Genomic DNA, 24,723 nt, shown 5'->3' on the forward strand with positions numbered 1-24,723 from the left:
GAAAAAGTGAGGTTTTCCTAAGTATATGTGTCACAGAAATTCAGTGGGAATTGAGTGCCTTCTTTACTCTTTTGAAAAGCCTCCAGCCAAGCTCCCTGAAATGACACTACTGAGGAAATGTGATCTTTCTCGGATCTAAATGCTGTTCAAAGCACAGGAAAGTCATATATTTCAAGGCCTTAAGGGAGGTGGAGGAGGACAACTACCAAAGCAGTAAAGATTTTAAGGAAGAGAGAAATCGCTGTTGTGCTCAATAAACATGAACCTTGGGTTTAAAACATTGATGGCGAACTGTTAGCTGAGACTTTAAAATGACATTTTCTCTTACTCTGTCTAAAAACCTGAGAAAACAATGGCATATTTTCTAAGAGCAGGATTTCACCAATTTTTCTGTGTTGAAATCTGTTCTTTTCCTATGCCGAAATGAAATGTCAAGCATAAACCGTGGTTCTGCCTATCCTTTTCTTCAAAATGTAACATATCAATTCGGTTTCTAGATACAGTATTGTATGCATTGCACTTCATATGTTATCAAATAATCTCTGTCCCCAATCGTAATAGAAATATTTGAAAGTTAATATGTATGGTAATACAAGTTTATATATTGAATAGAAAAAAATCATTAAACTAAATATATTATATTTCATCTGGGCAGAATTTACAATTTCTATTCTCAAGAAAATACGATGTGCAGCTGTTTTTAACATGCTTTGTATGTTGAAATGTATACTGATATATATTCTTGTCTTGTTTTTGTCCTGCCCTAGGACAGCATTGGGGATAAATGATTTTATCTGAATGGACCATTTCCTATTGAAACACTTTAATAAACTTAGAAGAGACTTGCATATATACTGGTGCCTAGGTACTCAGATTTGCATAGGCCCAGCCACTCAGAGTTTGTAAATTAACTCATTTTTTTAAGTGGAAGAAAGATTATAATATGTCATCTGACTTTTGAAATAGTGGTGTGATTTTGTTTGTTTGTTTGGGGGATTTAATTGTTTGGGATTGAGCAGGTTGGGTGTCTTTGTGCTTGCTTTTTTTTTTACTGAGAGTTGCTCAAACACTGGCATAGGTTGCCTAGAGAGGTTGTGAAGTCTCTGCCCTTGGAAATACTTAAAAATCCCTCTAGACAAGGTCCTGGGCAACCTGCTCTAGGTGATCCTGCTTGAGCAGGAAGTCCTCCGGAGATCCCTTCTAACCTCAGGAATTCTGTGGCTTTTAGCTGGAGGCTTATTTGTATTTTTTTTTTTTAACTGGGTGTTTTTTCTAGCACAGAGAGAAAAATAAATCAAGCAGGTAGAGGTCTAAAAATTGAAAAATGGCAGAAAGAAATACAAGTGAACAATGTGCATCCTGCTAAGCTGATGGTTGATGAGCAGAGGAGCAGTAAGAGCTTGGAAGGGCAAAAGCACACACTGACAAAGCTGGTCTTTCCAGCATGGTGAAAAGGTTTGAAAGCTATTTATAATAAAGAAAGTATGAAGCAATAATATTTTTGGTTAGTTTTTATTTAGCGTTCTCTGTGTTTTAAGATTTTTCAAGGACATTTCTTTCAACAACATCTAGTTTTCTCAGTTTTACCAAAGAGTGAGTCTTGTTTTTCTTAAAAGCTGGAAATGCTACTTACTGTACATGGATTACTGATATTTCCAAAGCTGCTGACAGTCTCTGACATGCACAGATCCGTTGAGTGAGTCATAAAGCCCAGTCAGCTGTATCTTTTGCTTGTTCATAGGTGAGATTTAATATGTACTCACTCTGTAGATTTTGAAAGCTGGCCAAGAGCTTTGACAAAAAGCAACCTGAATGTTGCTGTTAAAAAACTAAAAATGAAGCAACACTGAAAAATACTTTATAATCTAAAATTTTTTGCTGCAAGGAGGTGAAATTATGTTGTCAGGAAAGCCCTTTCACTAGTATATGGTGAGATTTGTAATGGATAGAAGATTGTCTTTTGGAATAGCATTGCCATGGCATGACAAAGCCTTTAATTTTATGTTCTTTAGAATGAGTAGAAGACTTATAACTCTCCCTTAAGAAGGGAATTGGGAGAAGACTTATAACCCTCCCTTAAGAAATCTATGGGTCACCCTAGATGGAGGTATATCACACAACCTGAAGCCTCTTCTTCTCCTTTTTATGTGTGTAACTGTGCTATTAGGGATTTAGTTGGAAACATAAAGATGGGTGATTTTAAATATGGGTGTTTTCTTTCATGGTGGAATAGGAACTTGGGTAATTCAGTTACATATATTTCCCAGGGGTATGAATTTCTTCTCCTATTAGTACATTTTGTTTCTTTAGAGCAGCTGGATGGAACTGTGTATTACTTGCAAATGGAGAGGAACTTCAACTGTCTCTGTATAAGCTTGCTAATGTTAGCAAGTCTTTTTGAAAGGCTACAGTTCAGACTATCTCAGTTTTGAAACCTATTAAATTATTTTCTGTGCTTTAATCATTCACTGTATGCCTCTTACTTTTGTTTGAGCTCCAGATTTACTTGGAAGCAGTTTACACTTTGGAAAAATTATCAAGGATTAAAAAATAAATGCTAGGAACTTCATTCTACAGTTGGCAGAGCTTTGTTTTTTTGAACTATTAAATTATGATAGGCCTTATTCTTATTTCAAGAAGTAACCCATGTTTTTAAGATTTGAAAATCTACTGCTTTTTTTAAAATATCCCTAAGTAAGTAAACTTCATAACACTAGTTTATCTCAGTGGGAATTAGGCAATAGAGAAAATTTTAGATATTCTGGTATTTTAGGTATTATGCCTCTGGTACACCAGTGCATTGAAAGTCTTTGTTGTTCTTTGAAAATGCCTTTTAATAACTGTCTGGATTTCACCTACTCATACCAATAGTTTCTGGATGTCAAATACTTTTTCAGAATAAAAATGCAGGAGATGGCCAAAGGTTCAAGGTCAAGTGCAAAGTAGGACAGGAGAGGGAGGACATCATTTTCAAGTGCCTCTTGGTAAAATAACCAGAGAAGACAGTAAGCCATTCATAAGGATTAAGGCTAATGGGTGAAAGTAAATTGTTTTAATTAGGTTTCTGAGTTTTAATCCAAAACAAAACTTGCAAGAGGCATATTGTAGATATCAGCATTTGATCCTACCCTATTAAATACATTTTCTGCATCCCAAGAAAAAGCAGCAATGGGATCGTCATCATCTCTCACCTCTCATAATATCTGTAGCACTCTTCTTAAATTATCAGCTGCCTCCCTGCCTGGCATGAAACAGCCTTGATCTTGATTTATAATGGTGGTAATGCTTTTGTTTAGTCTCGTGGTTAGCAATTTAGTAAATATTTTTGAGACCACATTTAACTAAGATACAGAATGATAGTCCTTACATTTACTGAGACTTTATCAGGTTCCAGAGTGCATAGATTCTACTTCATTTTTCATTGATAATGGTATCACACCTTTACCTGGTTTTGTGCAAGGCATTTTGGAGGCACCATTTCAGGTTGATATAGGGTTTCTGATACATATCCCCTGCTATTAGCCACCCTGTACAGTCCAATTGCCAGACTGCAAGTTCCTTACTGTGCCAGTTGTTTAATTCAATATATACAAGTACGGTTGTATATTCCTTTCAATTTGGCAATCATATGGCAGCAGATAGCAATGCCCCAATGGAGCTTAGAGAGAGGCATAAAATTTGGAAGAGTAGGCAAGAGAAACATGTCGGTTTTTTAGCACTTTCTACAGTGGTCCTAAATATGGTATAGGCAAAGAACTTATCTCTCTTCTGGTATTGCCAAGGAATGCTTCATGAGTCTAAAAGGATGTGGATGATCTGGACAGGGACATAAATTTAGCACTGTTCCATACCTGGGGTTGTCCAACAACTAAAAAACAACAGAAGTTTTCCTAGAGTGTGCAGTCTTTGAGACTCCAGGAAAAAAACCAAGGATTTATTTATCTGCTTATCTTCCCTTCCTGTATATCATTATTCAATGACACATGGATTAGTTTTGTTTGCTCTCAGTTCTGCCACATTTAGACCAACTCCAAATGTGCATGTCCTCAAGTATGATAAAAATTCAGTTGAAGAAGCATAAAGTGAGTAGTGAAACTTCTGAATATTTTCAATAACAATTTTTAATGGAAGTACTACTGCTTCTTCCAGGGCAAGTGGATGCAAAAAGTGGTGGTCAGACTTGCTGTCTGAACCCTATATTAACGAATTACAGTTTTTAACTGTTGGATGTCTGGTTCTAAAAAAGTCTGTAACAGCATTTTACAGCTTAAGGCCTTTTAACAGAACTCAGTCACTTGTAATGCATCTCACTGATGTATATCTGCTTGGTGGGACATGCAGGATCTAAGTGTTCATTTACTGAACAAGAGAAATAGGAAGTATTTTTTTAAGCTTGGAGAGACATTAATGAAAATTGTGGATGTAGTCCTTTTATCTTTATTGTAATTATAATTTGAAATTAGGATTCCCAAAAATAGGGTGATTTAAAGCTTAGCAAACACATTCCTTCTGAAAGTACCCTTCAGGACTTATTCCTAGGGATGATCATGCAGTTAGTAGTTCTTGAAAGAGTTAAACCCTTTACCTCTGTTCAGAAGACAAAGAGAAAACATTTGCTTTTAGAGTAATTCCTTATCTTTCTGCAGTATTCAAGGAAACTGGGTGAGAGAACATATTATAATTTTGGATAAAAAGGAGCTAAAGGGGAGCTTCCATCATCTTCTTGCTTTCCCTGCCAGCCTGTACAGCAGCTTCAACCTTCTTTTCCCTGGCAGGAAGGAGAAAAAAAGCAAAAAAACTGTGGATTCCTCAGCATAACTTCCTCTGTTCCTTGAAGTTTAGCCACTGGTCTAATCTCTGAAAGTTTTTTCTGGCTTGTATTGACTTGCTGCTCTGACAATGAGCACTTTTTTAACCTGTCAGGAGCTGAATTGCCTGGCCTGCCATCGGGTTGACAGTGTGCTGCTGTTTCTTAGACTACTCTGTTTCTGAGATGCAAGGCTGACACAAATCTGTACAAGGGCTGATTTTGTGAGTGCCCCAATGGAATCCCCTTCAACCGCTGTCTAGTTAGTAAGGTTCAGTGAATACTCAAGGGGAAACTCCTTGGCAATGGATTTTGCTTTCTACAGGAATTCTGTGTTGGAATTTTTAGTATAGGATGCCTCTGTTGGACTGTTTGCACTTCAAAAAAAAAAATCACTCAGCTTGCAATTAAGGTTTTGTTTATGCTTCTACAGTGTTTAGAGTTGTTCCTTATCTGTTGCCTATGCTCTTTATCATTCATAGGTCTGAGGGAGATAGAAAAGACCTGCTGTTTAAATGAACATATCTCACATCGAGGAGAACAGGCTGGAGGGCTGGATGAGCATCTCTGATAGCTGATCTTAGGGTCTAATTAGACTTCTTCAGGGGGCAGTGATGAAGAGGTGAGAACTCCTCAGCTGGCTCAGTGGAGACTTGTAAGGGCTCTGTATACATAACCTCAGCATTATTAATGGTACATGAGTATGTCTAGTAGCCTTCCTGCTCAAACTGCGAGTACTGTGGGCAGGCGTGAAGGGAGGGAGGCAAGCAAGCCAGGAGCAGAGACAAAGGTAGACCCAGTTCTTAAGAACAAGTAACACAATAAAGAGTGGCTTTTCCTCATTATCCTGTTTTTCCACCATAAATGTGCCCCCTATTGCAGTATTTTTAACCAGAAATGGATGGATGGATGCATATATATATATATATGTGTATATATATATATATATATACATATACGCACATGCATGTGTGTGTAAATACAGGCTTCGTGCCTGTTGAAAGTCTAAAACTTTCAGGACTGAAACTATTGATGTGGTTTCAGAGGCTGAATGTCACCATCCACATATACCTGCCACACCATAACACTCATAATTCACTGCATCATTTGACAGCTGACGTCACCCCAGACCAAGACTGCCCCAAGCAGTGTCACACACGGGCTGCCTCTGCACCAGGCACTGAGCGGTGTGTGCAAAGTGACCTGCATGATAATTCTGTGCAGTACTTGCTCTGCAATAAGCTTGTGGGCTCCAATTAGCATCTGGACCTCATTGTGCTGAGCATTTTCCAAACACGTAGGGAAATATCTGTGCTCTGAAAATTTTATTTAACAGTATTTGGATTTTCTTCTCATGTTTATATGTATTTATTTTGGGTTTGCAGGTTTTTTTTACCCCCTATTTTGTCTGTCAGTAAGAATACTTTGTCATGTCCATTGAAGGACTGAAAAGACCACTTTTACAAAAGGTGGGGTTGTTTTGATATTTGCCTCACATTTATTGTTTGATTTCCTATTTCCTTGCTAACTAGTGGTTTCTTTAAATGCCATACTGTAAAGGAAAGTTGGACTTATAATGCTGTTTCAACTTTTATCCTGAACAGCTTACATTTCCCAATACTTGGTAACTTGCAGGATTGGGCCCATTCTGTAGAATTTACACAAAAAGCTCTATCAGATTTGCTGGGCACAATTGTGAAAACTGTTCAGTATATCCTGTTTTCTAAATGTCAGCTTTTTTCTTTTTTTTTTTTTCTTTCATAGTGGGTGGGCTGACTAAACAGAGACTTTTTTACATGGTACTTTGCTGTTTTCTAAACAGAGCAGCTATGTATGCTATCTAGTTTATATACAGCTTTTTTTTTTTTTTTTGAGCAGGGTACCCTTATAAATATGTTGGATTTAAAAGAAGCTAGTCCTACAGAAAGTGCTCTGTTTGTAGTATCTAAAACTTCTCTTGATTTTTTTTTTCACATTTTTTTCATTGCTTTGCTGTGTGCCCCTTTCTGTGTTTTGAAATAATTATGCATAGGTCCTACAATACAGTAAGGCCAATGTTTGTGAGAGTTTTTGTTCTGACATATAGCATGGAATGGAGCTAATCAAAACATAAGTGTGTACTTTGCACCACTCACTGTAGCTTTTAAGATACATATTAAACGTTATTTTGGGCCTTACAACAGCATATGGCTTTAAAACATTACAAAAAGACCATTCCAAATTAGAAGAATCAGAACAAAGAGCTATTCTAAAATAAATAATTAGTATTCTTAAAATATATCAGCATGTAAATACTCCTCGGATAATTCTGCCTCTATGTTGTTTCTTTTTGGCTTGCTGGAGAGTCAAAGGAAAGCACACTTGCTGCAATTAATGCCTCTAAATGTACCTCATACAAAATGATTATCCTAAATAAGCTGCATAGTTACTGCCTGAATAATCCTGCAGGCAGCATATCAGATCAGGTTCAAGGTACTGCGTGGCAGAATTCATAGTGCAATTAAAGGCCCTTCTGAGCAAAACTGATTCCCAGCCAGGGCAGCCCCCATAAGCACTAGGAAAGTCACCTGAAAGTTGCCAGTGGGGAGGTTGCCCAATCTTTTTTTACTCTTAATCTGAAAATGGCTTTCTTTGGATCTGTTGGGAGCAGGTCTGTGTGGCCAAGAACTGATAAAGTGCATGCTGAGCTCTCTTCCTACAACTCTGCCAATGTAGCTTTATCTTTATTTCCATGTTGCCCTTTTTCTTCTGTTTTGATTTTTTTCCCCCTTGATTATTTTTTGCCTTTTTTAGTACTCTGTCCATTCCTGGCATAAGAGGGAACAACTCTTACAATCAATAACAACTAGACTAAGATTGATCTCCTTTTTCTAGACTTCAGCCCTGCCCTTATCACATAAGGGTTCTTGACTCTGATACTTGATTTGATAATGCCTATTGAGTGACATATTAGAGTTGAAGAGAGTGATAACCAAGCGCAGTTAAAAACTTCATGTTAGGTTTACTTTTGAAATGATTAGTTACTACTGCATCAACTTTCTATTTTGTTGCATAGTGCATTGTTGTTTTTGTGTTTTACAGAGTGTTTTACACGGATGTGTACTACTCTTAGATTAAACCTGGTCTGGATCCTATGACGAGGATCAAGTGTTCTGGCCTTGATCCCAAGTAACAGTTAACATTAGGAACATAGTTTCTGTGAGTTAATGATATGAGTCTCATGTTAAATATTCTGTTTGTTTGATGGGAAAGTGTTTATCCAGAAACATGGATGGGAGAGAAATTTTTTAATTCTATATGATCCCGTTTAATGAGTCATTTTTGTTGTGGAGGTCATCTTTGATGCTTTATTTGGTCATTTGCTCAACCACAGAAGTATTTCTGGGGAGCCATTGAATTTTAAACTGAAAGGAGCAAAAAGCAGCCTGTTACGTTTGCTTCCCAGGTTCCATTGCCCACAAAACAGCATCACTCAGTGGGGAAGTAGGAGGTTCTAGCATTCCTTAGGACGTGTGGGAAATGGCGTGTGTGTTTATATGGCCGTGGTTTCACCTTACACACGGACCACCAGGTTTTAATGACACACTTGGCCACAGGAGGTTCAAGCCACTGACCACTATGTTTATTCCAATGAGCCAACCCGTTGGCATTGGGAAATCTTTTACCCCAGTTTACACCAGAACGTAAAAGTCAGACAACAGATTTCTTGTCTATAGTCACATTTTCCAATATTGGCCCTGGAAATTCCTAGGGAAGGCTTTTTTTTTTTTTTTCCCCATGTGCTACCTGTTAAAGGGAGATCTCATGGAGGCTATTTTGCCAGAAGGATGAAGCACAGAGTCGCTATGGAAAAAGGAATTTAGGCAACATATCTTTAAAGAAACTTCTAGAGTATGAGGTGAAAACAGTCTAGCTCCTCATGATAGCCAGTTTCTAATGAATGCTTTGTTCCACATCAGATTCTTGCTTTTCAAAGTAAATAAAGCTGGATGCTGATATTTTCTTCAGAAACCTCATGACTATTAAGACTGTTTGGAGGGGGAGGGAGTGGGAAGAAAAATTATAATGGAACTGAGCTATTAATTTTAAAATATTCTCCACTAAATTTTTTCAAATCTATTCTTAAAATTACTAGGGAGAGAGAGAGAAGTCACATGTTCCAGCAATTTCAGGCAGATTCTCCTTTCTACAAAGAGAATATTGGTCTTCTCTAGTACTGATGAATAATAAAAGGCTGTTACCTACAGCAGTATTGATGACCGACAAACTCTGATGTAAAGGACAGAGTTTAGATGAAGGTAAAATATGTAGATCTAGTAATAAACTGATATATTATTAGAGCATTGTAGAAAATGATCTTACAGAACTGGTTTAAGTCTGGATATGTCTTGTACTACAACTATAAAGCTTAATCTGTTCTTGATTAAGTCCACTAACTGAAATATCTAGTTGGAGGCATATGTATATTTGTTCATGAAGTCAACCCTGAAAACTTGTTGTGGGATTGGTGAAAGCCTGGTTGTCTTTGGTTTGGAGTTTTTAACCATGCTTACCACAAGCTACCTAAAATATAAAAAGCCTCCTTTTTACTCTGGCCTTTTCTGATGTTAAAAAATATTGGCTGTTTGGCAGTTTGAGCTGATGGAAGTGCCCTCCTACTTTCTTATATGGGCTACACTTGAGAAGTAATGGCAAGTTTCATTTAAATGCTTCACAAGCTGTTGTTTATAACTATTTGTTTTAAAAGGTTTGAGAGATTTTGCTTGCCAGGGTTTCGTTGTTTTAGATGTTTCCACAGCAAGGAAGCTTTAGTTTTTTTAGTGTGCTATCAAATTTGCTTCTCTTCCCTATCATTCTTCCTCACCTCCTGTTTATATTGTTTTGACCACAAAGAATACATTCTGCCTTCGTACTGCATGTATTTATTTTCTCATTCTCAGTATATCACCAATAATGATTGAAATATAGGCTGCTTACCATGAATGCACACACAAACACAGAAGCATTAACTGAAGTTCTCCTATTGACAAGAAACTTTTTTTTTACCATTAGCACCTCCTTCCTATCCACAATTCTTCAGTGCAAGAAAAATGAGACAGCTTAGGAGGTCTGCAACTGCATTTTGTAGCCCAAATTAATTAGTTACTACATGAGTTATTAGGCAATCTCCAGTCCCACTAGTTGCATTTAGTAATGAGACATTCCTTGAGAAGTGCAGTGAGGATTAATTACCATTTGGTATATTGAACTTGTAAAGTATAAAGGCCCTAATTCAACACTATTTAAGCATGTGATCAACTCCGAGCACATCTGCTTTATTTCCATAGGAATCAATGGAATTTAACCATGTGCCTAAAGTTAAACCTGTACTAAATCACTTTTCTGAGTACAAACAAACTGCTGATTTAGAGCTTATAAAAGCTATCTTTTTTCCCCTGAATTCTATAGAGGCAATTCCTAATCAGACTGAAGATAAGAAACTCTCTCTTTTCTTCTAGAAGTAATGTTCTATTTTATTTTTAAAATAGCTTTCTTTTATTTCCATCAATACATTAGCTTTAATGTCTATGTTTTCTTATAGGAAATGTCTTCCCTATTTTTAAAAAAAATTAATAAATACCTTTAAAAAAAGAGTGTCATAAAACTTGTCCAAAACCATCACAGATTGTCATTGGTGTGCAAGGAGGTGTTTCAGATTATACTATGAAAAATACATGAGAGAGAGATGATCGGAAAAGTGCCTTCTTGTAACTAATACTCAAAGTGATGGATCTTTAAATAAAATAGTCTACAAAATAAATAGTTTTATTAATGGTTAAATAAAAATACAAATCTATGATTTTTATTAGCTCTAACTCTTCTGTCCAAAAATACTTTGATACCTGAGTCATTAATCCATGGGATGAATGATATTAAGTATGTACTTGATTCTTTACATATTAGTATTCCATGAGAAGTTATCATGCAGAACTCTGGACAATTATCTCAGAAGAGATAACAGCAACACCTGGCAGACTGAGAGCAGTTGGACTTGACTGCCTCCCTTATAAAAAAGGGAGCTTTCAGCAGAACAGATTTCTGACAAAAGCACTGATCTTAAAAGTTTTCCTTGAGCAAGGATCTAACAGAAACTCCTCCTGTCATTCTATATAGCAGCAGTAACTATTTTACCAAGAACAGGCAGAAACCTTCTTAGCTCAATTCTACTATCTAGGAAGTATAAAGGCTTGGTTAGCAGTTGGAATCTCTGATATCCCAACATTTCTCAGGCTTCAATAAATGCACACAAGTAGTAGAAATTTCTGCAAGAGCAAACACAGCTTTTCTTTTCTCCAGATGTTAATCCATCCCAACAAAATGGGAAATCTGGAAATGATCAATCTTCTTTGTGAGAACTCTAGTAAACATATAGCAGCTTCATTTCCAGATGGTGAAATCTATATTCACCAGGCTTTCCACCAGCCCCTCAGATTCACCTGAATGAGGCTCTGTTTGTGCTTGCTCTATCTTACTTTCCTGCTCATGCACACTTTTGTGTCTGTTCAAAGTTTTTAACTTGCAATCAGCTATAACCGAAATATGAACGTATTGACTGTCACCTTGTGTCATGTTTTGCCTGTCACATTATGCACGTGATGACACTGGACAGTGACATCTAGTTCCAAGAGTTGTTTTTAACCCCCTCTTACTTTTTCTAGTCATTAATTCTTAAACATCTGCAGAGGTTACCTGCAGAATCACATATGGAATAACCAAGGAATAAATGAATAGTGGATTATGGATTTGCTGTTGTTTGGCAGAGCTCCACACATCCATGAGGACAGGGAAATATGACAAAAGTGGATAGAGCAAAGGGGATTCAGAACCACTTCTAAAAAGGATGTTCCAGAGAACAACCAGCTTTTAGCTATGCACTAATAGTTGATTACAGTAGAAAATGGTTCTTAACTAGAAACTAAATTAAGTAGCATTTAAATAGTATGTTTTAAATATCATCTGAAGTCTACTACCAATAATAATACTGTTCTTAATTTATTTCTTTGGAAAAATCAGTCCGATTTTAAAGTACTTTTTCATTCCTGCTGTGAGGTGTAAACTGCCAAGCAAGATTGTTCCTGCCCAACAGAGTTAACAGTCTATATAGACAAGTTATAAAGAGCAGTGAAAGTATAATTATCCCTATTTTACAGCTGGGCAAAATTAAATTCAAACATGTTAAAACTCTGTCTAGAATGAGAAACTGGGTTGAGTTTACCAGGTTCATTAACTAGCACATTTTAATAAATCTGGTTTTAGTCATCTTTTGATGACCAGAATGCATGAACAGATTAGTATTTACAAACAGACCGCGGTCAATGTTATAGTTACTATTTTGTGAGAAGTGGTGACTTCTTATTTTCTTAGAGCTGCAATTTAATGTCACTGCAGTATGTGTATGTTTCCAACTAGTACTGACATAATTGTTTGTATTGTTAGTTATATGTAATACTGATTTTTGGAACTGAAATTTTTGTTAGAGTGTCTACATTTGAACTACTATCCTTTGACCAATGGGAATGTGCTAGGAAAAGTATGAAAATTATAGTACAGCTGCTCAATTTAGTACTGTATGTTTAATTTAATAGAGAGGTGGTCAATATACATCAAGAAAACCAGATTAAATGGATTTGCATTATACTTTTCTTGCAGTGGTTAGAGGAGCTTAACAGATGAACTAATTTTTTTAGGAATGCTGTCTATTATACCCAAGAGGTTATTGAGAGATGAACAGCTGCACAATTCTGAAGCACCTGAGTGACTTGAAAACTGTGATTCTCCAGAACAGAAAGACTTGGGAGCCTGGTTTCTTTTGGTTTTTAGGGAGACCTCTGCTCATAAATGTCCATGATTTTTTAAAATGTAGACTCCAAGGAAGGATTTAATAATGGCTCCCAGAAGAAGACACTAAGTTGTAGTGGTGATGGTTTTTTTCCAGAATAGAATTCTTCCAAAACACAGCTATTCAGAACTTGCTAGGAAAGTTTCTTGCCCTCTTGGTTTAGGAGTCGTCTTCTTCCAAATGTACTTTTGATGAAAAGTCATAACTCAAGTTGAAATAATTCTTCAAATAATCATACCCAAATCTGTGAAGTATCTTGGGTGGGACTGTCAAGGCCTTTCATTTGTCTTTGCATTCAACAGAAAACTAGTGAACAGAGATGAATACTGGGAGAGGTGTCAGTTTTTATTATCTTCTGGCATAGTAGTTTCAGTGACAATAGCTGAGATCAGTGCCTGAGAATTTTACCCTCTCTCCATGCATTTTCTGTTCAGTACAGTCCCTACCCTGAAATAAATAAATAAATAAAATAAAATAAAATTAAAAAAAAAAAAGAGAAGGGATCATAGGATCATATACTGTACAAAGGAGAAACTGGGGATTAAAAGATTTTCTGAAGGCTGTAAACAAGTGAGAGAAGATATTATATTCCTCACAGAGGTGGTTTTCCAACAGAGGAGTCCAAGTGCCTCAGTGGGAAACAGACAGAAGAATTTCCAGCACTGGCCATTTTTCATCTACATCCATTTTGCAGACTAACACGTGATGAAATCATTAGTCCCTGTGGATCAGGGACTCATGTAAGTGGAACCAAGATTTCTATCTAGAATTGTTAGTCTTGTCCGAGCTTCAAAAGTAGAAGTGTCTGCTTTAACAAAAAGATTGGGTTCCTTACTCAAACATACTATTTTCCTTCCTACATTTTCACGTTAGGACGACTGTTTGATTTTTACAGTGGAAGTGACTGAACACAGCCAGTTGCACTGGTAGGTAACTTAGTTTTTAATGGCCTGAAGCCTATGAGTAAACCAACCTCAGTCAGAAAGTTGCAGAATCATGAAAGTTCAGTGCAATTTTCCAGAAAGGTGATACTTTCACTACTAGTTCCATTTCTGCTTGACGGAACTTAAACAGTAAGTCTGGGGTGGGGGTGGAGTTTGTTGGGATTTTTTTAAGTAAACAAATAAAACAAGTCAATAATATCCTGGAATAAGTAATGCTTTTCTTTAAAATGTCTGTCAAGTGAAATGAGTGATACTTTACCGGCAGTTTAGCTGAGTAACTACTAGGACAGGATCAGTGTCTTGTGCTTTAAAAATAAACTTCTTTGCTCTGAATCAACATCTGTTTTGCCTTGGCCTTCATTTAGCAGCAGGAGACCATTATCCTGTGATGACTTTCTATTCCACTGACATCTCATCTGGTGCACCGATATTCTTAGTATTTTACTCCCCTGCTGTGCCCCTTCCCCTCAGCCACACACACACAAACACTCTTTATCTCAGCCTGTAGAATGCTATGTTCTGCTGTTTCTATGAATAGGAGATTACACATAATGTAATCAATCAGTTACTTCTACCACTAAGGAAAAGTGTGTCCTTCTAATTACCTTCTTATATTCTAATAAACGAGCAGCAATAGTCTTGGATAGGTGCCTAAATTAACCAATCTAAACTACCCTGACATTCAGAATCTGAGGTGGGAGACTAGGCCATCTGAGAAGGCAAACTTGCAAAAGTACCAGCGTTTCAGATCTGGTCTGATTATTGGCAGGGTAGGAAATGGAAAATAATAATGAAATAAGCCAACTAAATTTTACGAAGACTTACCTTGTCTTAGTTTGGGGGCAAATATTCAGAGGAAAACTGGTTTCCCCAGATTTATTTGAGATAAATTATTATTCAGATTTACTGTCTGCTAAGTTTATTGTTTTGGGACAGTTAATTTCTAGTGCTATGTCCTTTACTGTAAGAGAATACATCAAAGCGACAATTTCTTCAGCTTGACTCTACAGGTTTTTTTTCTCCACAAGGGAAAAGAGAAGAAACATAAAATCAAACTATAACAATGCTTGCATTGGAACCGTCCAGAGGTCTGTTTAACCCAAGATGTCAACAAGGAGATGCAAAGTGTAAGAAATAGGGCAAGAGTTTTGTGATCCTACAGCTTTCCTGCTTTTACGATGGTGCAAGGACTAGATGAACCCTGGGGGCAGGGCAGGGAGGGAAATTGCTGTTATGGTTTGCAGAGCTTCTGGAAGCACTCAGTGCCTAATGGGGTGAGAAGTTTCCTCCTTCTGTGTCTTTTTCTCTTTCTCCTGCACAGCCACGCACATCCACACATGCGCTTATGTGATGGAGCACCATTATGTGATGGGAGCATGTGCATGCTTTCTTTAACTTGTTTTTTGGATGCACCCAAAAAGGCCTCTGGATGAGTCAATCAAAATGCATCACATTTCCCTGTATGCCCTTTTGAAGTGCCTGCAGTGTGTACCGAAGCCAAAAACTATCCTTCAGTATTATTATTTTAAATCTAAGTAGGACTAAAAGAGGATGTGTTATATGATGGGTTTACAGGCATGGTTTGAACCTGTCACCAGCAGCAAATTACATCTCTCACATTAAAATATAACCTCCTCAGTACTGTTTATTATACCTGAGTGTAAGCTGATTGTGATGGACCATGATTGTCAACTGATGCAAGGAAGCAAGACAAAGATGGCTTTGTTCGGTTTTCTTTTTTTCTTTGAGAAGCTTAAGCTAATGTGTCTGTATGTGGCCAACTGAAAATCTCCTCCATTTACTTTTTTTCAATGTGAAAGTATGATCTGTACATTTTCCTTTCTATCCTACTGTCTTTAAGGAATGACTGTGGGAACTTGCAAGACAAAACTTCTATTGCTGCCTACTGCTTCAGATTATGTAGTGCAATACTGCAGAACCACTGTGTGTATTTTTCTTGTTCATGGGTTGTTTCACTGCCTCATACCTAAACAGCCAGAATGAACTGGCATTCTGGATTAGTAACTTATTCTTGGTTACATACAAGTCTTTACAGTAATTTGGATTAGTTTCCATTGAAACAGCATTTTCCTAGTTCAGTTTTTTTGGCTGTATTGTAGATTTCTACTTGTCATCTATTGCCGGTTGTAGTTGATGTTTTTTGTGGAGATAATTAAGATGGGAAAGGAGGAAAAGAATAAACACTTTCTCACAAATATGTCCTGGATTTGTTTTCAGAAATAGTATTTTCATCTCATACTTGAATAACTTATATTTTGTGATGTTTGCAGTCTTGCCATGTTATATACTCTGCCAGGTTAGGTGACCACATCAGGAGAAAGATCACCCTATATCATTCCCCTTTATGTTCTACCTTGGGGTAGCTGTAGACTTAGTATGTGGTATCTCTTGGGATACAAGAAAAACTGTTGAAAAGTGCTGATTTGTATTTGAAGACAACTGAAACAATGCCCTTTGAATGAAAGGCTATGCTAGAACTCCATGTGTAACATCCTAATTTTTTAATAATTTAGAGAGTATCTTAGTCAAAGTATTGTTTCAGTTAGTTCTCACCTCTTTACCATGAGAGGAAAGCAGATTAATGAGAAGGAGCAAAATAATACTCATATTTTAAGACATTTTCCGTGTTGTCTTACAGCTCATTGCCATATTGAAGAACACTAGTTTTCTGGCTTAACCTACATGTTTCAGAGGTGATCTTTCTGAATTCAACTTGGGATGAGGTTCTAATACTAAAATCTTAGTCATCCAATATGTAAGGGCACCAACCTTGCTTCTCTACTGGAGTTTTCCAGTAGAGGAATACATGCAAGTACAGTTTAAATCATTGGTAAGGTATATATGGCAAGTATTTGATACAGTGCATGGACACAGCAAAGGAGTGCAGAAGAGCAGACCTAAAGTATTTGAGAAGCAACTTTCTATCTGCAAATATTTATGTTGTTAGCATATTTCCTAAAGCACATGAGTTTATACTGTTCTAAAAAAAGTAAGATTTCATGTAGCTTTTGATATTTTCATTATCCATCTAATCTTTCTCTTTCTTGAATTCCCTGAGAATGTACTTATTTCTAATTAAGCAACACTGCTTTATAAGGAGGACATCTTGAAACACTCCAGCAAGCTCTTTTTCTTTCAAGGTTGGGAGGGGTGCTCTAAAGGAGGAGAGATTTGTGAATCCTTAATTTTAAAATACGTCTGTATAGAAAAGTTACATTTCTGGACCACACAGTTCAAGGAACTAGGCCAATAAGATTCAGGGTCCCATACCCAGAGGATGCCTTACCGGGTGTGTTTTGATAGCTCTATTAATGGGCCTTGATTTTGGGAATGAGGTAATCCTCACCAAGACAATAAAGCACTGGATACCTATTAAACTGTTCTTTGAATGCTCCAATGAGGTCACATTTTCTTTCCAAACAGGTAGTAAGCCTGTAAGTGTGGGAGCCAGCAAATGTGACATATATGATGTCTCTCTCTGCTATTGGTAGTTTGGTATGCCATACAGGTAATTATGTTTGCAAGCTAGCTGAAGAGGTGAAGAGGATATGAATATTGCTGACTTTCTCACCTTCCATATATAATGTTGCAGTCTTTCCTGACAGGCTTTATAAACATAGTCATTGCATCTTACCCTTTATACAACTGTAACTTCCAGACACAAACTTTAAAGGTATTATTGTGTGTTTATTTCCATTTAATGTTCTCAAAAATATTAATGGAGAAATTTTTCTCTCTGTGCAAATACGAGTAATTTTCATTATTTAGAGTGTGAATGGTGAGGTAAACCAAATACCACCTAAAGCACTTCGTGGTTTCATTCAAATGGCTGTTTGTAAATACTTCTTGAAAAGAGTTTCTTTACGCTGTATTTGCTCAGCATTAATCCTTGAAAAAAAAATCTTGTGTGGTCAATGAAGACATTCAGTAGAAAATTGATCTGCTGAAGTACTTCTCTCAGAATGAAATGTGCTTATATGACATGCTGCTTTAAACTTTTTTTTCTTAAAATCATGCAAACCCCATATGTAATCTGTTCGTTCAACTCTCTATCTTCTATGCTCTTATTTCACCTGCCTAGTTCCTTTTCTCTGACCACTTCTGTCTTCATGATTTTGTCCATACTGCTGGTTGAACTTAGGATGTCAGCTAATTCATGTGCTTTTACTGCTTCTTAGCTCAGCTGACTATGTACCATGTATCGAAAAACGTATTTTCTCAGTATTTTCCAGCACAGATTCTTTTCCAATGTTGACAGTATGCTAAAGGATGTGTGTAAGCAACAGCTCTGCTGGGACATTTAATGTCCTGTCTGGCTGCAGCTGTGTCACACAGACACACACACACACACACACATCTCGCCAGCAATCACTCACAGAAGTTTTAGTCTTCTTCAGCAGTCATTCTTTGATGCTTCTGGAATGCAAAGGATTCACTTCCAGTCCACACAAGATATATTGCAGAGTATATAGATGTACGGAAATCAGGGCTTAGCTGTTTTTTGGGACTGCCAAAGTTCCTCTGTAAACACAAGTTCAAACAGAGATGCTTTCTCTAGACTTAGGTTTATCCTGAAATTCGTAGCTTGTTTTCATTGTGAATGTGCTTGTGGGAAAAGGCTGTTATAGTGTAGATAATTTTCACCATTGCCCAGAAATTACTGCTATATAGCCAGGTGCAAGTAGGCTGTTTGGGCAACACAGGCTCTTCTCTCTGGTTTTTATTTGAGTATGCTGGCACTGGATTCGAGCCTGGAAGGTAAACTTGATGGTTGGTGTTATAAAGGCCTGTTCCTGCTTTTGCTGAGGTTGCAGCTGAGTAACCGTAGTAGTCTGTAAACTATTGAAACTTTTGACAGTTCCAGCTCCTGGATCCCTGTATTTGCTACACTATGAATTCTTCCCAGTGTTGCAACAGCAACATTCTTCAAGGGCCTGGGCTGCCATCTTGTTAGCTTGAAGTAGCCTGTATTTGTTCAAGTCCTGTCTTTGTCACTCAACATCATGAACCTTTGGTCCGAACGCCCTTCCCTCAGCTAAATCTCTCTCGTTTGGCATACTGTGTTTTTCACTGAGACCCAGGTCAAAACAGTCCTTTCAACTGCTAGAATTCTTTGACTTTTTACACAAAGGCTAAACATGGATGGCACGTTTCCATCTTGGCTGAAGATAGTTTTGAATTGATGTGCCCAATACACCTGAATTCCAGGGAGCTCAGAATCTTCTTCTGATTCATTAACAACCAACATTAATCTTGATAGAACCTCTAATGGGCATAGTAATACTTGCATTTTGTCCAATCCTATTACTCAGATAGCTGCCAACAGTCAGAAAGTACTGTGTTATCCTAGAATTAACAGATAAATCTTCTCCATGCGCTAATGCCTAAGTAGCTGGGGTTTTAACAGAACAGTTAATGTGACAAGTCTTATGATGTTAATTGGGGCAGAAAATGAAATATTTCTACTTGGTAGAAAAGAACAAATGTCCCAACTTCAGATGCAGACAAATTTCTGACTCGCCAGCAACTTAAAAAGGAACTCAAATGGTCATCTTTACTGTTGTGTGTGTCTAAGCTTGCCCTATGCAAGTTGTCAAAACTGTTTTTCTCAGCATAGTATTTAAAGGGGGGAAATAATAGTTACAAAGAAAGATTTTTACCTTACACAGTATTAATTTATCTGAGCAGCTTACACATACATCGGATGATCTGTAGTTCTTCTAAAAAGAATCTGTGGTTCTAAAAATGATCCTTCTTGCTCAACCATGGATTTGAATTCCTTGCCCAAATATGCATGTGAATCTCAATACATAAAGTGCATTCATGTAGCATGTAATTTTCTGTTGATGAGCACTGATGGTTTCACAGTAAAAATCCATACAACTTTTTTTTAATATACATGTACATTTTTAAAACTTTTTAAACTATGAATTCTTTTAAATGAAACAAGAAAACATTTTGCTTTTAAGCTAAGTAATCTTCAGAACTGGAGGTGCTGATAGAGTAATTGTGTTTATTCTTCTAGTTTCACAATTTCTGTCTTATAAACATTGTTTTGCATTATTGGGCTCCACGTTTCCCCTTCTCATCTGATGTTTTACAAATATTTTTCTAATTGCTTGAGACAGTGTGGTCCAATAAAATTACATCGACTTTCTGCTGAACTTATTCGTCTGATCCACTGCCAAAAGTTGTAGGCAGCTAGGCAGAACACTTGGTCTCACTTTCTTTCACTCCCCCTCCTCTAAGGCAATGCTTTCAGTCAGCCCTCTACCCTTAAAAGAACATGCATGTGAAGACTTAGGGTTGTGAACCATGAATTTTACACTTCTAAGCCATTCAAATGCTTCAGTAAGGCACTACATCCTAGCAGATTTTTAAGGCTGAAACAGGATCTGTTTCCCTCTGGAGATTGTTATGTGATTAAATTAATAGAGGTAAATCATACATTATATTTTAAAGCAGAAGTACTTGTTTTGGCTCTGGGCCCATTTGTGGTTCAGCATAACAGCCATCTCAGACTTTATTCAGTATTTCTTCATCTGATAAAGGACAAGTTACAGCTAGAAGTGTCCAGAAAGTGAGGTACTGTATTGCCTTATCACTCTGACAGCCCACATAGAGATGGTACAAGGGCATATAACAGCTGACATACAGAGCTGTAAAGTATTCTATATTTTTTTGGTGACAGGGATACTCAGAGGAGAATTGCAATCCTGTGGTTCTGAGTGTCTGAAAGAGCTAAGAGAACAATGAACTATTATTCTTGAGTCTTGATAACTGAGTGTCTTACAATGAGGGATGAATTGTAACTAGCTGTGAACTGAAAATAGACCCTTCCCTTTCATTGTCATGAAGATGTTGCTGTTTATGATCAGTTTGGCAGTCACTTTCTTCATGACATTACATCTTTTCTGGGTTTTTGCTCTCATATAATGAGATGAGTCTGTAATTTCTTTCCTTACAGTATATAGATTTGTTGGTTTATCTTTTAAAACAACCACCTGTACGTAACACACCTCATTTCAGGTGCATTTTTGAACATTTGCTTGCCATGTGCTGCATTTGGTCTGATGGAATGTGATCAGGTCCAGGATCTCCTAAAATAATTGGTTGCTTGATATCTGGAAGCATTTTAAAAAATACCTCAAGGAAGAAAAACAAAGCAAATAGTGCTGGTTTGCCACAGTGGAACAGATATGGTATGTGATCAGTTAGCTGCAGCCCACAGATAAACACAGACAGACAAGCTAGCAAGCATAAACAGAAACCACATTATTGTCCCACTCAGACTTCTGGCCTCATGTTTGTTAAGTGATCTCTAGAGTCTGTAAAGCAAAACAAGAATTTTCAAGTAGGGGTAGCTGAATTTGACATTATTTGATATTAGGCATCTACGGTTCTTTTAATCTTCAGAATCAGTCATTTTTTTAGTTGTCTTTCTCTCCAGTTAGTTAATAAATACATGGGTTGTATAATGGATGGTATTTATCAGTGCAAGCTCATTTAACTTTTTTAAAGCTGCATGAAGCATAAACATAGTATCTCTGACTTAGGCAAATTACTTGACATCCTTAGTAACATAAGAATACCTAATAGTAATTTCAGAGAGAGTTTGTTGAAGCCTCCAGATGTCAGGGGCTATGGAAGTGTAAAGTATTATTACAGATGTTTCTCATAATAATAATACATCTGATAGCAGGGCAGAAAAAGGAATTAAGGGCCAAGTACTTCAGTCATTAACTGAGCTGAACTCCCACTAAGGTCTATGTGAGTTTTGTTCAAATAAGGATTACAGTATTCAAATGTAAGTAATTATTTCCAACATGGAATGATTTATACTGCTTTTCCAGCCTTGTCTTTCTAGAATCTTGAAAACAGAGTCAGAGTATATTGACTCACTGTACACAGAAAGAAAGCTTGCCAGCATAAGGCTTGGTAGCACAAGGAAAGTTTGAGTCAGTCATAGATACACAAAACCAAGCAGGGTGACTTCTGTCTGCAGAGCAATCAAAAGTGTGCCTGCGGCAGAAAGAGTCAGACCCCAGCCAGCCTCCGTGCAGCTGGCATGAGAACCACAGTCCCACGGGGTCACAGAGCCTGTGTTGAAATCTCTGCTGCTACGTTTACAGTCCTATTGACAAGATGAGGGCCAGCTCAGGAGTGCCTAAAGTGCCACTGTCACACCTCTGGCTGTTGTTGAAGACACACCAGAGAACCGATGGGGAAGGAAGCTGCTGTCCTGTTTGATTCACCTTTTTAGGCTGAGAACTCTATGTTGTTTGGTTTTGTTGTTTTGGGTTTTTTTTAAACCATTTATGAAATAAATAGCTTTAAATATAAATAACCCATGTACTCGTGGGAAAACACCCCCCACTCTGTTGCAAAGTACAGTTACTGTAACAGTGCTAAACACATTAGGATACATTTTGGTCTTGCAGCGTGAACAACAAGAACTGAACTTGTTCAAATGGTGTTCCTCAACATTATGAAATTCTGATGAAATTCAGACATTTAGAATGAATCTGAAACTTTCTTAAAATATGCTTAGATACATATTAATTCTAGAACTTGTAGGTGTGCCTACATCTTTGTTGTGCAGTCAAATCCTGCAAAACACTGTTTTTTCTCTACTGCATAAGTAGTAGGTGCCCTGTATGTGGTGTACGCAGTCTTCTGAAATGCTGTTGTGCAAGATGATAGGTGGAAGATTATTTTTGGCAACTCTGAACTTTTTGAAAGCCTCCATACTGCTCCACATCTGTGTCTGTGACACAAAATCATAGTTGTTTAGCACTGGTATATCTGTTTATACACATGGAGAACAAAAAGAGGGCTGGCATAAACAAAATGTCATATACATTCAAATTTTGATTACAATAAAATAATCATTCCGACATCATCACAAAAATGGAGTGCCAAAAATAGTAATCTGCCAGCTCATGAAGGGCAAACCTCAAATTTCTGTGGTTTGGTTCATTTAAGCACTAAGAAATTTAAGAAAGTTCATAAAACTTCTCAAATCCAGACTCAGTTCCTGCTTCACCAAGTGTTAGGGGCTCAAATCACCACATTCCTTTTTGTCCTCCAGTAGTTCCAGTTCAGGTATCCTGTGCAGGATTCTCCTTGTTTTAACTAGACAGCAGCAGTATAGGACCACTATACGAACTAGTCACTAAACTTCCTGAAAAAAAATTAGACGTTTCCTGAGTGTGATTCATCAAACCTGTGTAACCTTGAAATGAGATGTCTCGTGCCTTATAATTACTGATTTTTCTTCAGAGGCTATGAAGGGATTCTTGAACTGTCTCAGATGTCACAGTCTAGGTCCCACTGATCTACTATCTGTCTCTCAATACTCTCATGTTCAGCAGCCCAACAGTTGAGTTTCTCTAATTTTGCCTTGAAGTTACTAGCATTATTGTGGTGATGATCAATACAAGGCAAGCAATTTGAAATTTGACATTGCTTCTGGAACAATTTTTTTCATGATGTTCTAATTAATATTTAATGACATTTTGAATTTTTATTCTTTTCCATTCTAACTGTTCCATGCCCTATGTCATCCAGTGTAAGAAAATAAATTGCCGAGCCTTGTTGCATTTCTGGATTTGGTAGATGTCTAAAGAAGGACACTGCTTTGTATATTCAGATATTCATTATATCAGACTTATATGCTTTACTAATTACATAGATGGAGATTTTTGCCTGATCAACTAGAAGGCATTTTTTTCTTAATAGGAGGATTTGCACTGTTACTTTTTGGAGGTAATATGCTCCAAAGCAAGCCAGCACGCACTTAAAAATTTACTGGAACGATGATGTAAGTTGCAGGATTCTTAATGATCAAAACTTTTAAGTACTTTGAAGCAAGTCTCAGTATCCCATAATGTTATGATGTAAGTTAGATGACAAAACCAAAGAGATGCACTTGGTGCTTTCATGAGGAGTGCTGAAAGAAGCTGTCATTAGTTCAGGAATGGCAAGATTACCCAGAACACACAATTCAAGCAGAACTTGCCATGTTTGAATTACTTCATGGGTTTTGCTAAATTAACTCAACAATATAAATACAAATTGCGTAGCTGGAAGAATAGTGATAGCTGTGACATTTGATAATATCTTGTGAAAAGAAAGTGCTCATGTTTAGGAACGATTTGATATTGGAAAGCAGAAGTAACTCTCTTCACTGAAGAAACAACTGGAAATTTCAACTGCTTTCATGAGACATTCTGGCAACCCTATAGAGAACACCAGTCATAATCAGGTATAAGAAAACTCGCTGGAAATGTTGGTTCCTTAACTTCTGGCAGCTGAAGGATCACAATTTAGCAGACAACTATATGGGGTCAAGAATGAAGATTTCTAATCGCAGATCATAAGTGATCTAACATATTTTTTTTGTAGCATATTTTCATTTTACTAATTTTCAGATTATTTTTGTATTTCAAATGTTTATAGTGAAAGGTAACTTGTGTCTTACAGGAGTAAAATCTGAAAATGCAAACATCCATTTCCTGATGGTACTGGGATATTTATCAATAAAAACTGCCAGGCAAATTAAATTTTCATGAATGAAAATAGTGGACCCATGCATAGAAATCTGGATGAGTCATTTACAATCATTAAAAGAAATAAATCAATCATCTTTTGTCAAAAGAACTAATTTCTAGTTTAAAAAGCACAATACATTAATTTCATTTAGATTTCCATATGTGGTATCTGTAAAGTAGGTAGTTTGCTAGGTACTAAGGTCTCTTAAGTGAGAGAAATGTCCTCAGAATTCTTACAAATATTTAACTGAATTTTTTGAGAATTGTTATTTTGTGATGTAAAAGTTAGGGTTTCAGTGAAATACAAAAAGTTTCTTTAAGTTTTTGGAAGCCTATGTGTAAGGTTTTTTTTCTCAGACCAGATTTCACTGAGCTTTTGGAAATGTCTGTAAGCATTTTCCTAGCATTTCTAAATTATTCATTTCAACTAATCAAATGAAGTCCTTCTTCATTTGCTCCCTGGCAAAGGAAGGGACTACGTCTCAGTAAGTTTTTTATATTTGGTGCAATGAAATTAAG

General features: G+C 36.9%; 1 long non-coding RNA gene across 1 annotated transcript in view; it reads left to right on the forward strand.

The window, feature by feature from the left end:
• Nucleotides 1-5,301: 5,301 nt before the first annotated feature.
• The window catches only part of LOC113972066, a 41,233-nt gene continuing 21,811 nt past the window's right edge, over nt 5,302-24,723 (forward strand). Inside the window, exons 1-2 of the long non-coding RNA XR_003535755.1 lie at nt 5,302-5,429; nt 5,519-5,597. This is a non-coding gene — a long non-coding RNA (uncharacterized LOC113972066). The remainder of the gene's footprint in view (nt 5,430-5,518; nt 5,598-24,723) is intronic.

The sequence above is a fragment of the Neopelma chrysocephalum genome, unplaced genomic scaffold (assembly GCF_003984885.1).
Source record: "Neopelma chrysocephalum unplaced genomic scaffold, ASM398488v2 Primary Assembly neopelma1_88, whole genome shotgun sequence".
Lineage (NCBI taxonomy): Eukaryota > Metazoa > Chordata > Aves > Passeriformes > Pipridae > Neopelma > Neopelma chrysocephalum.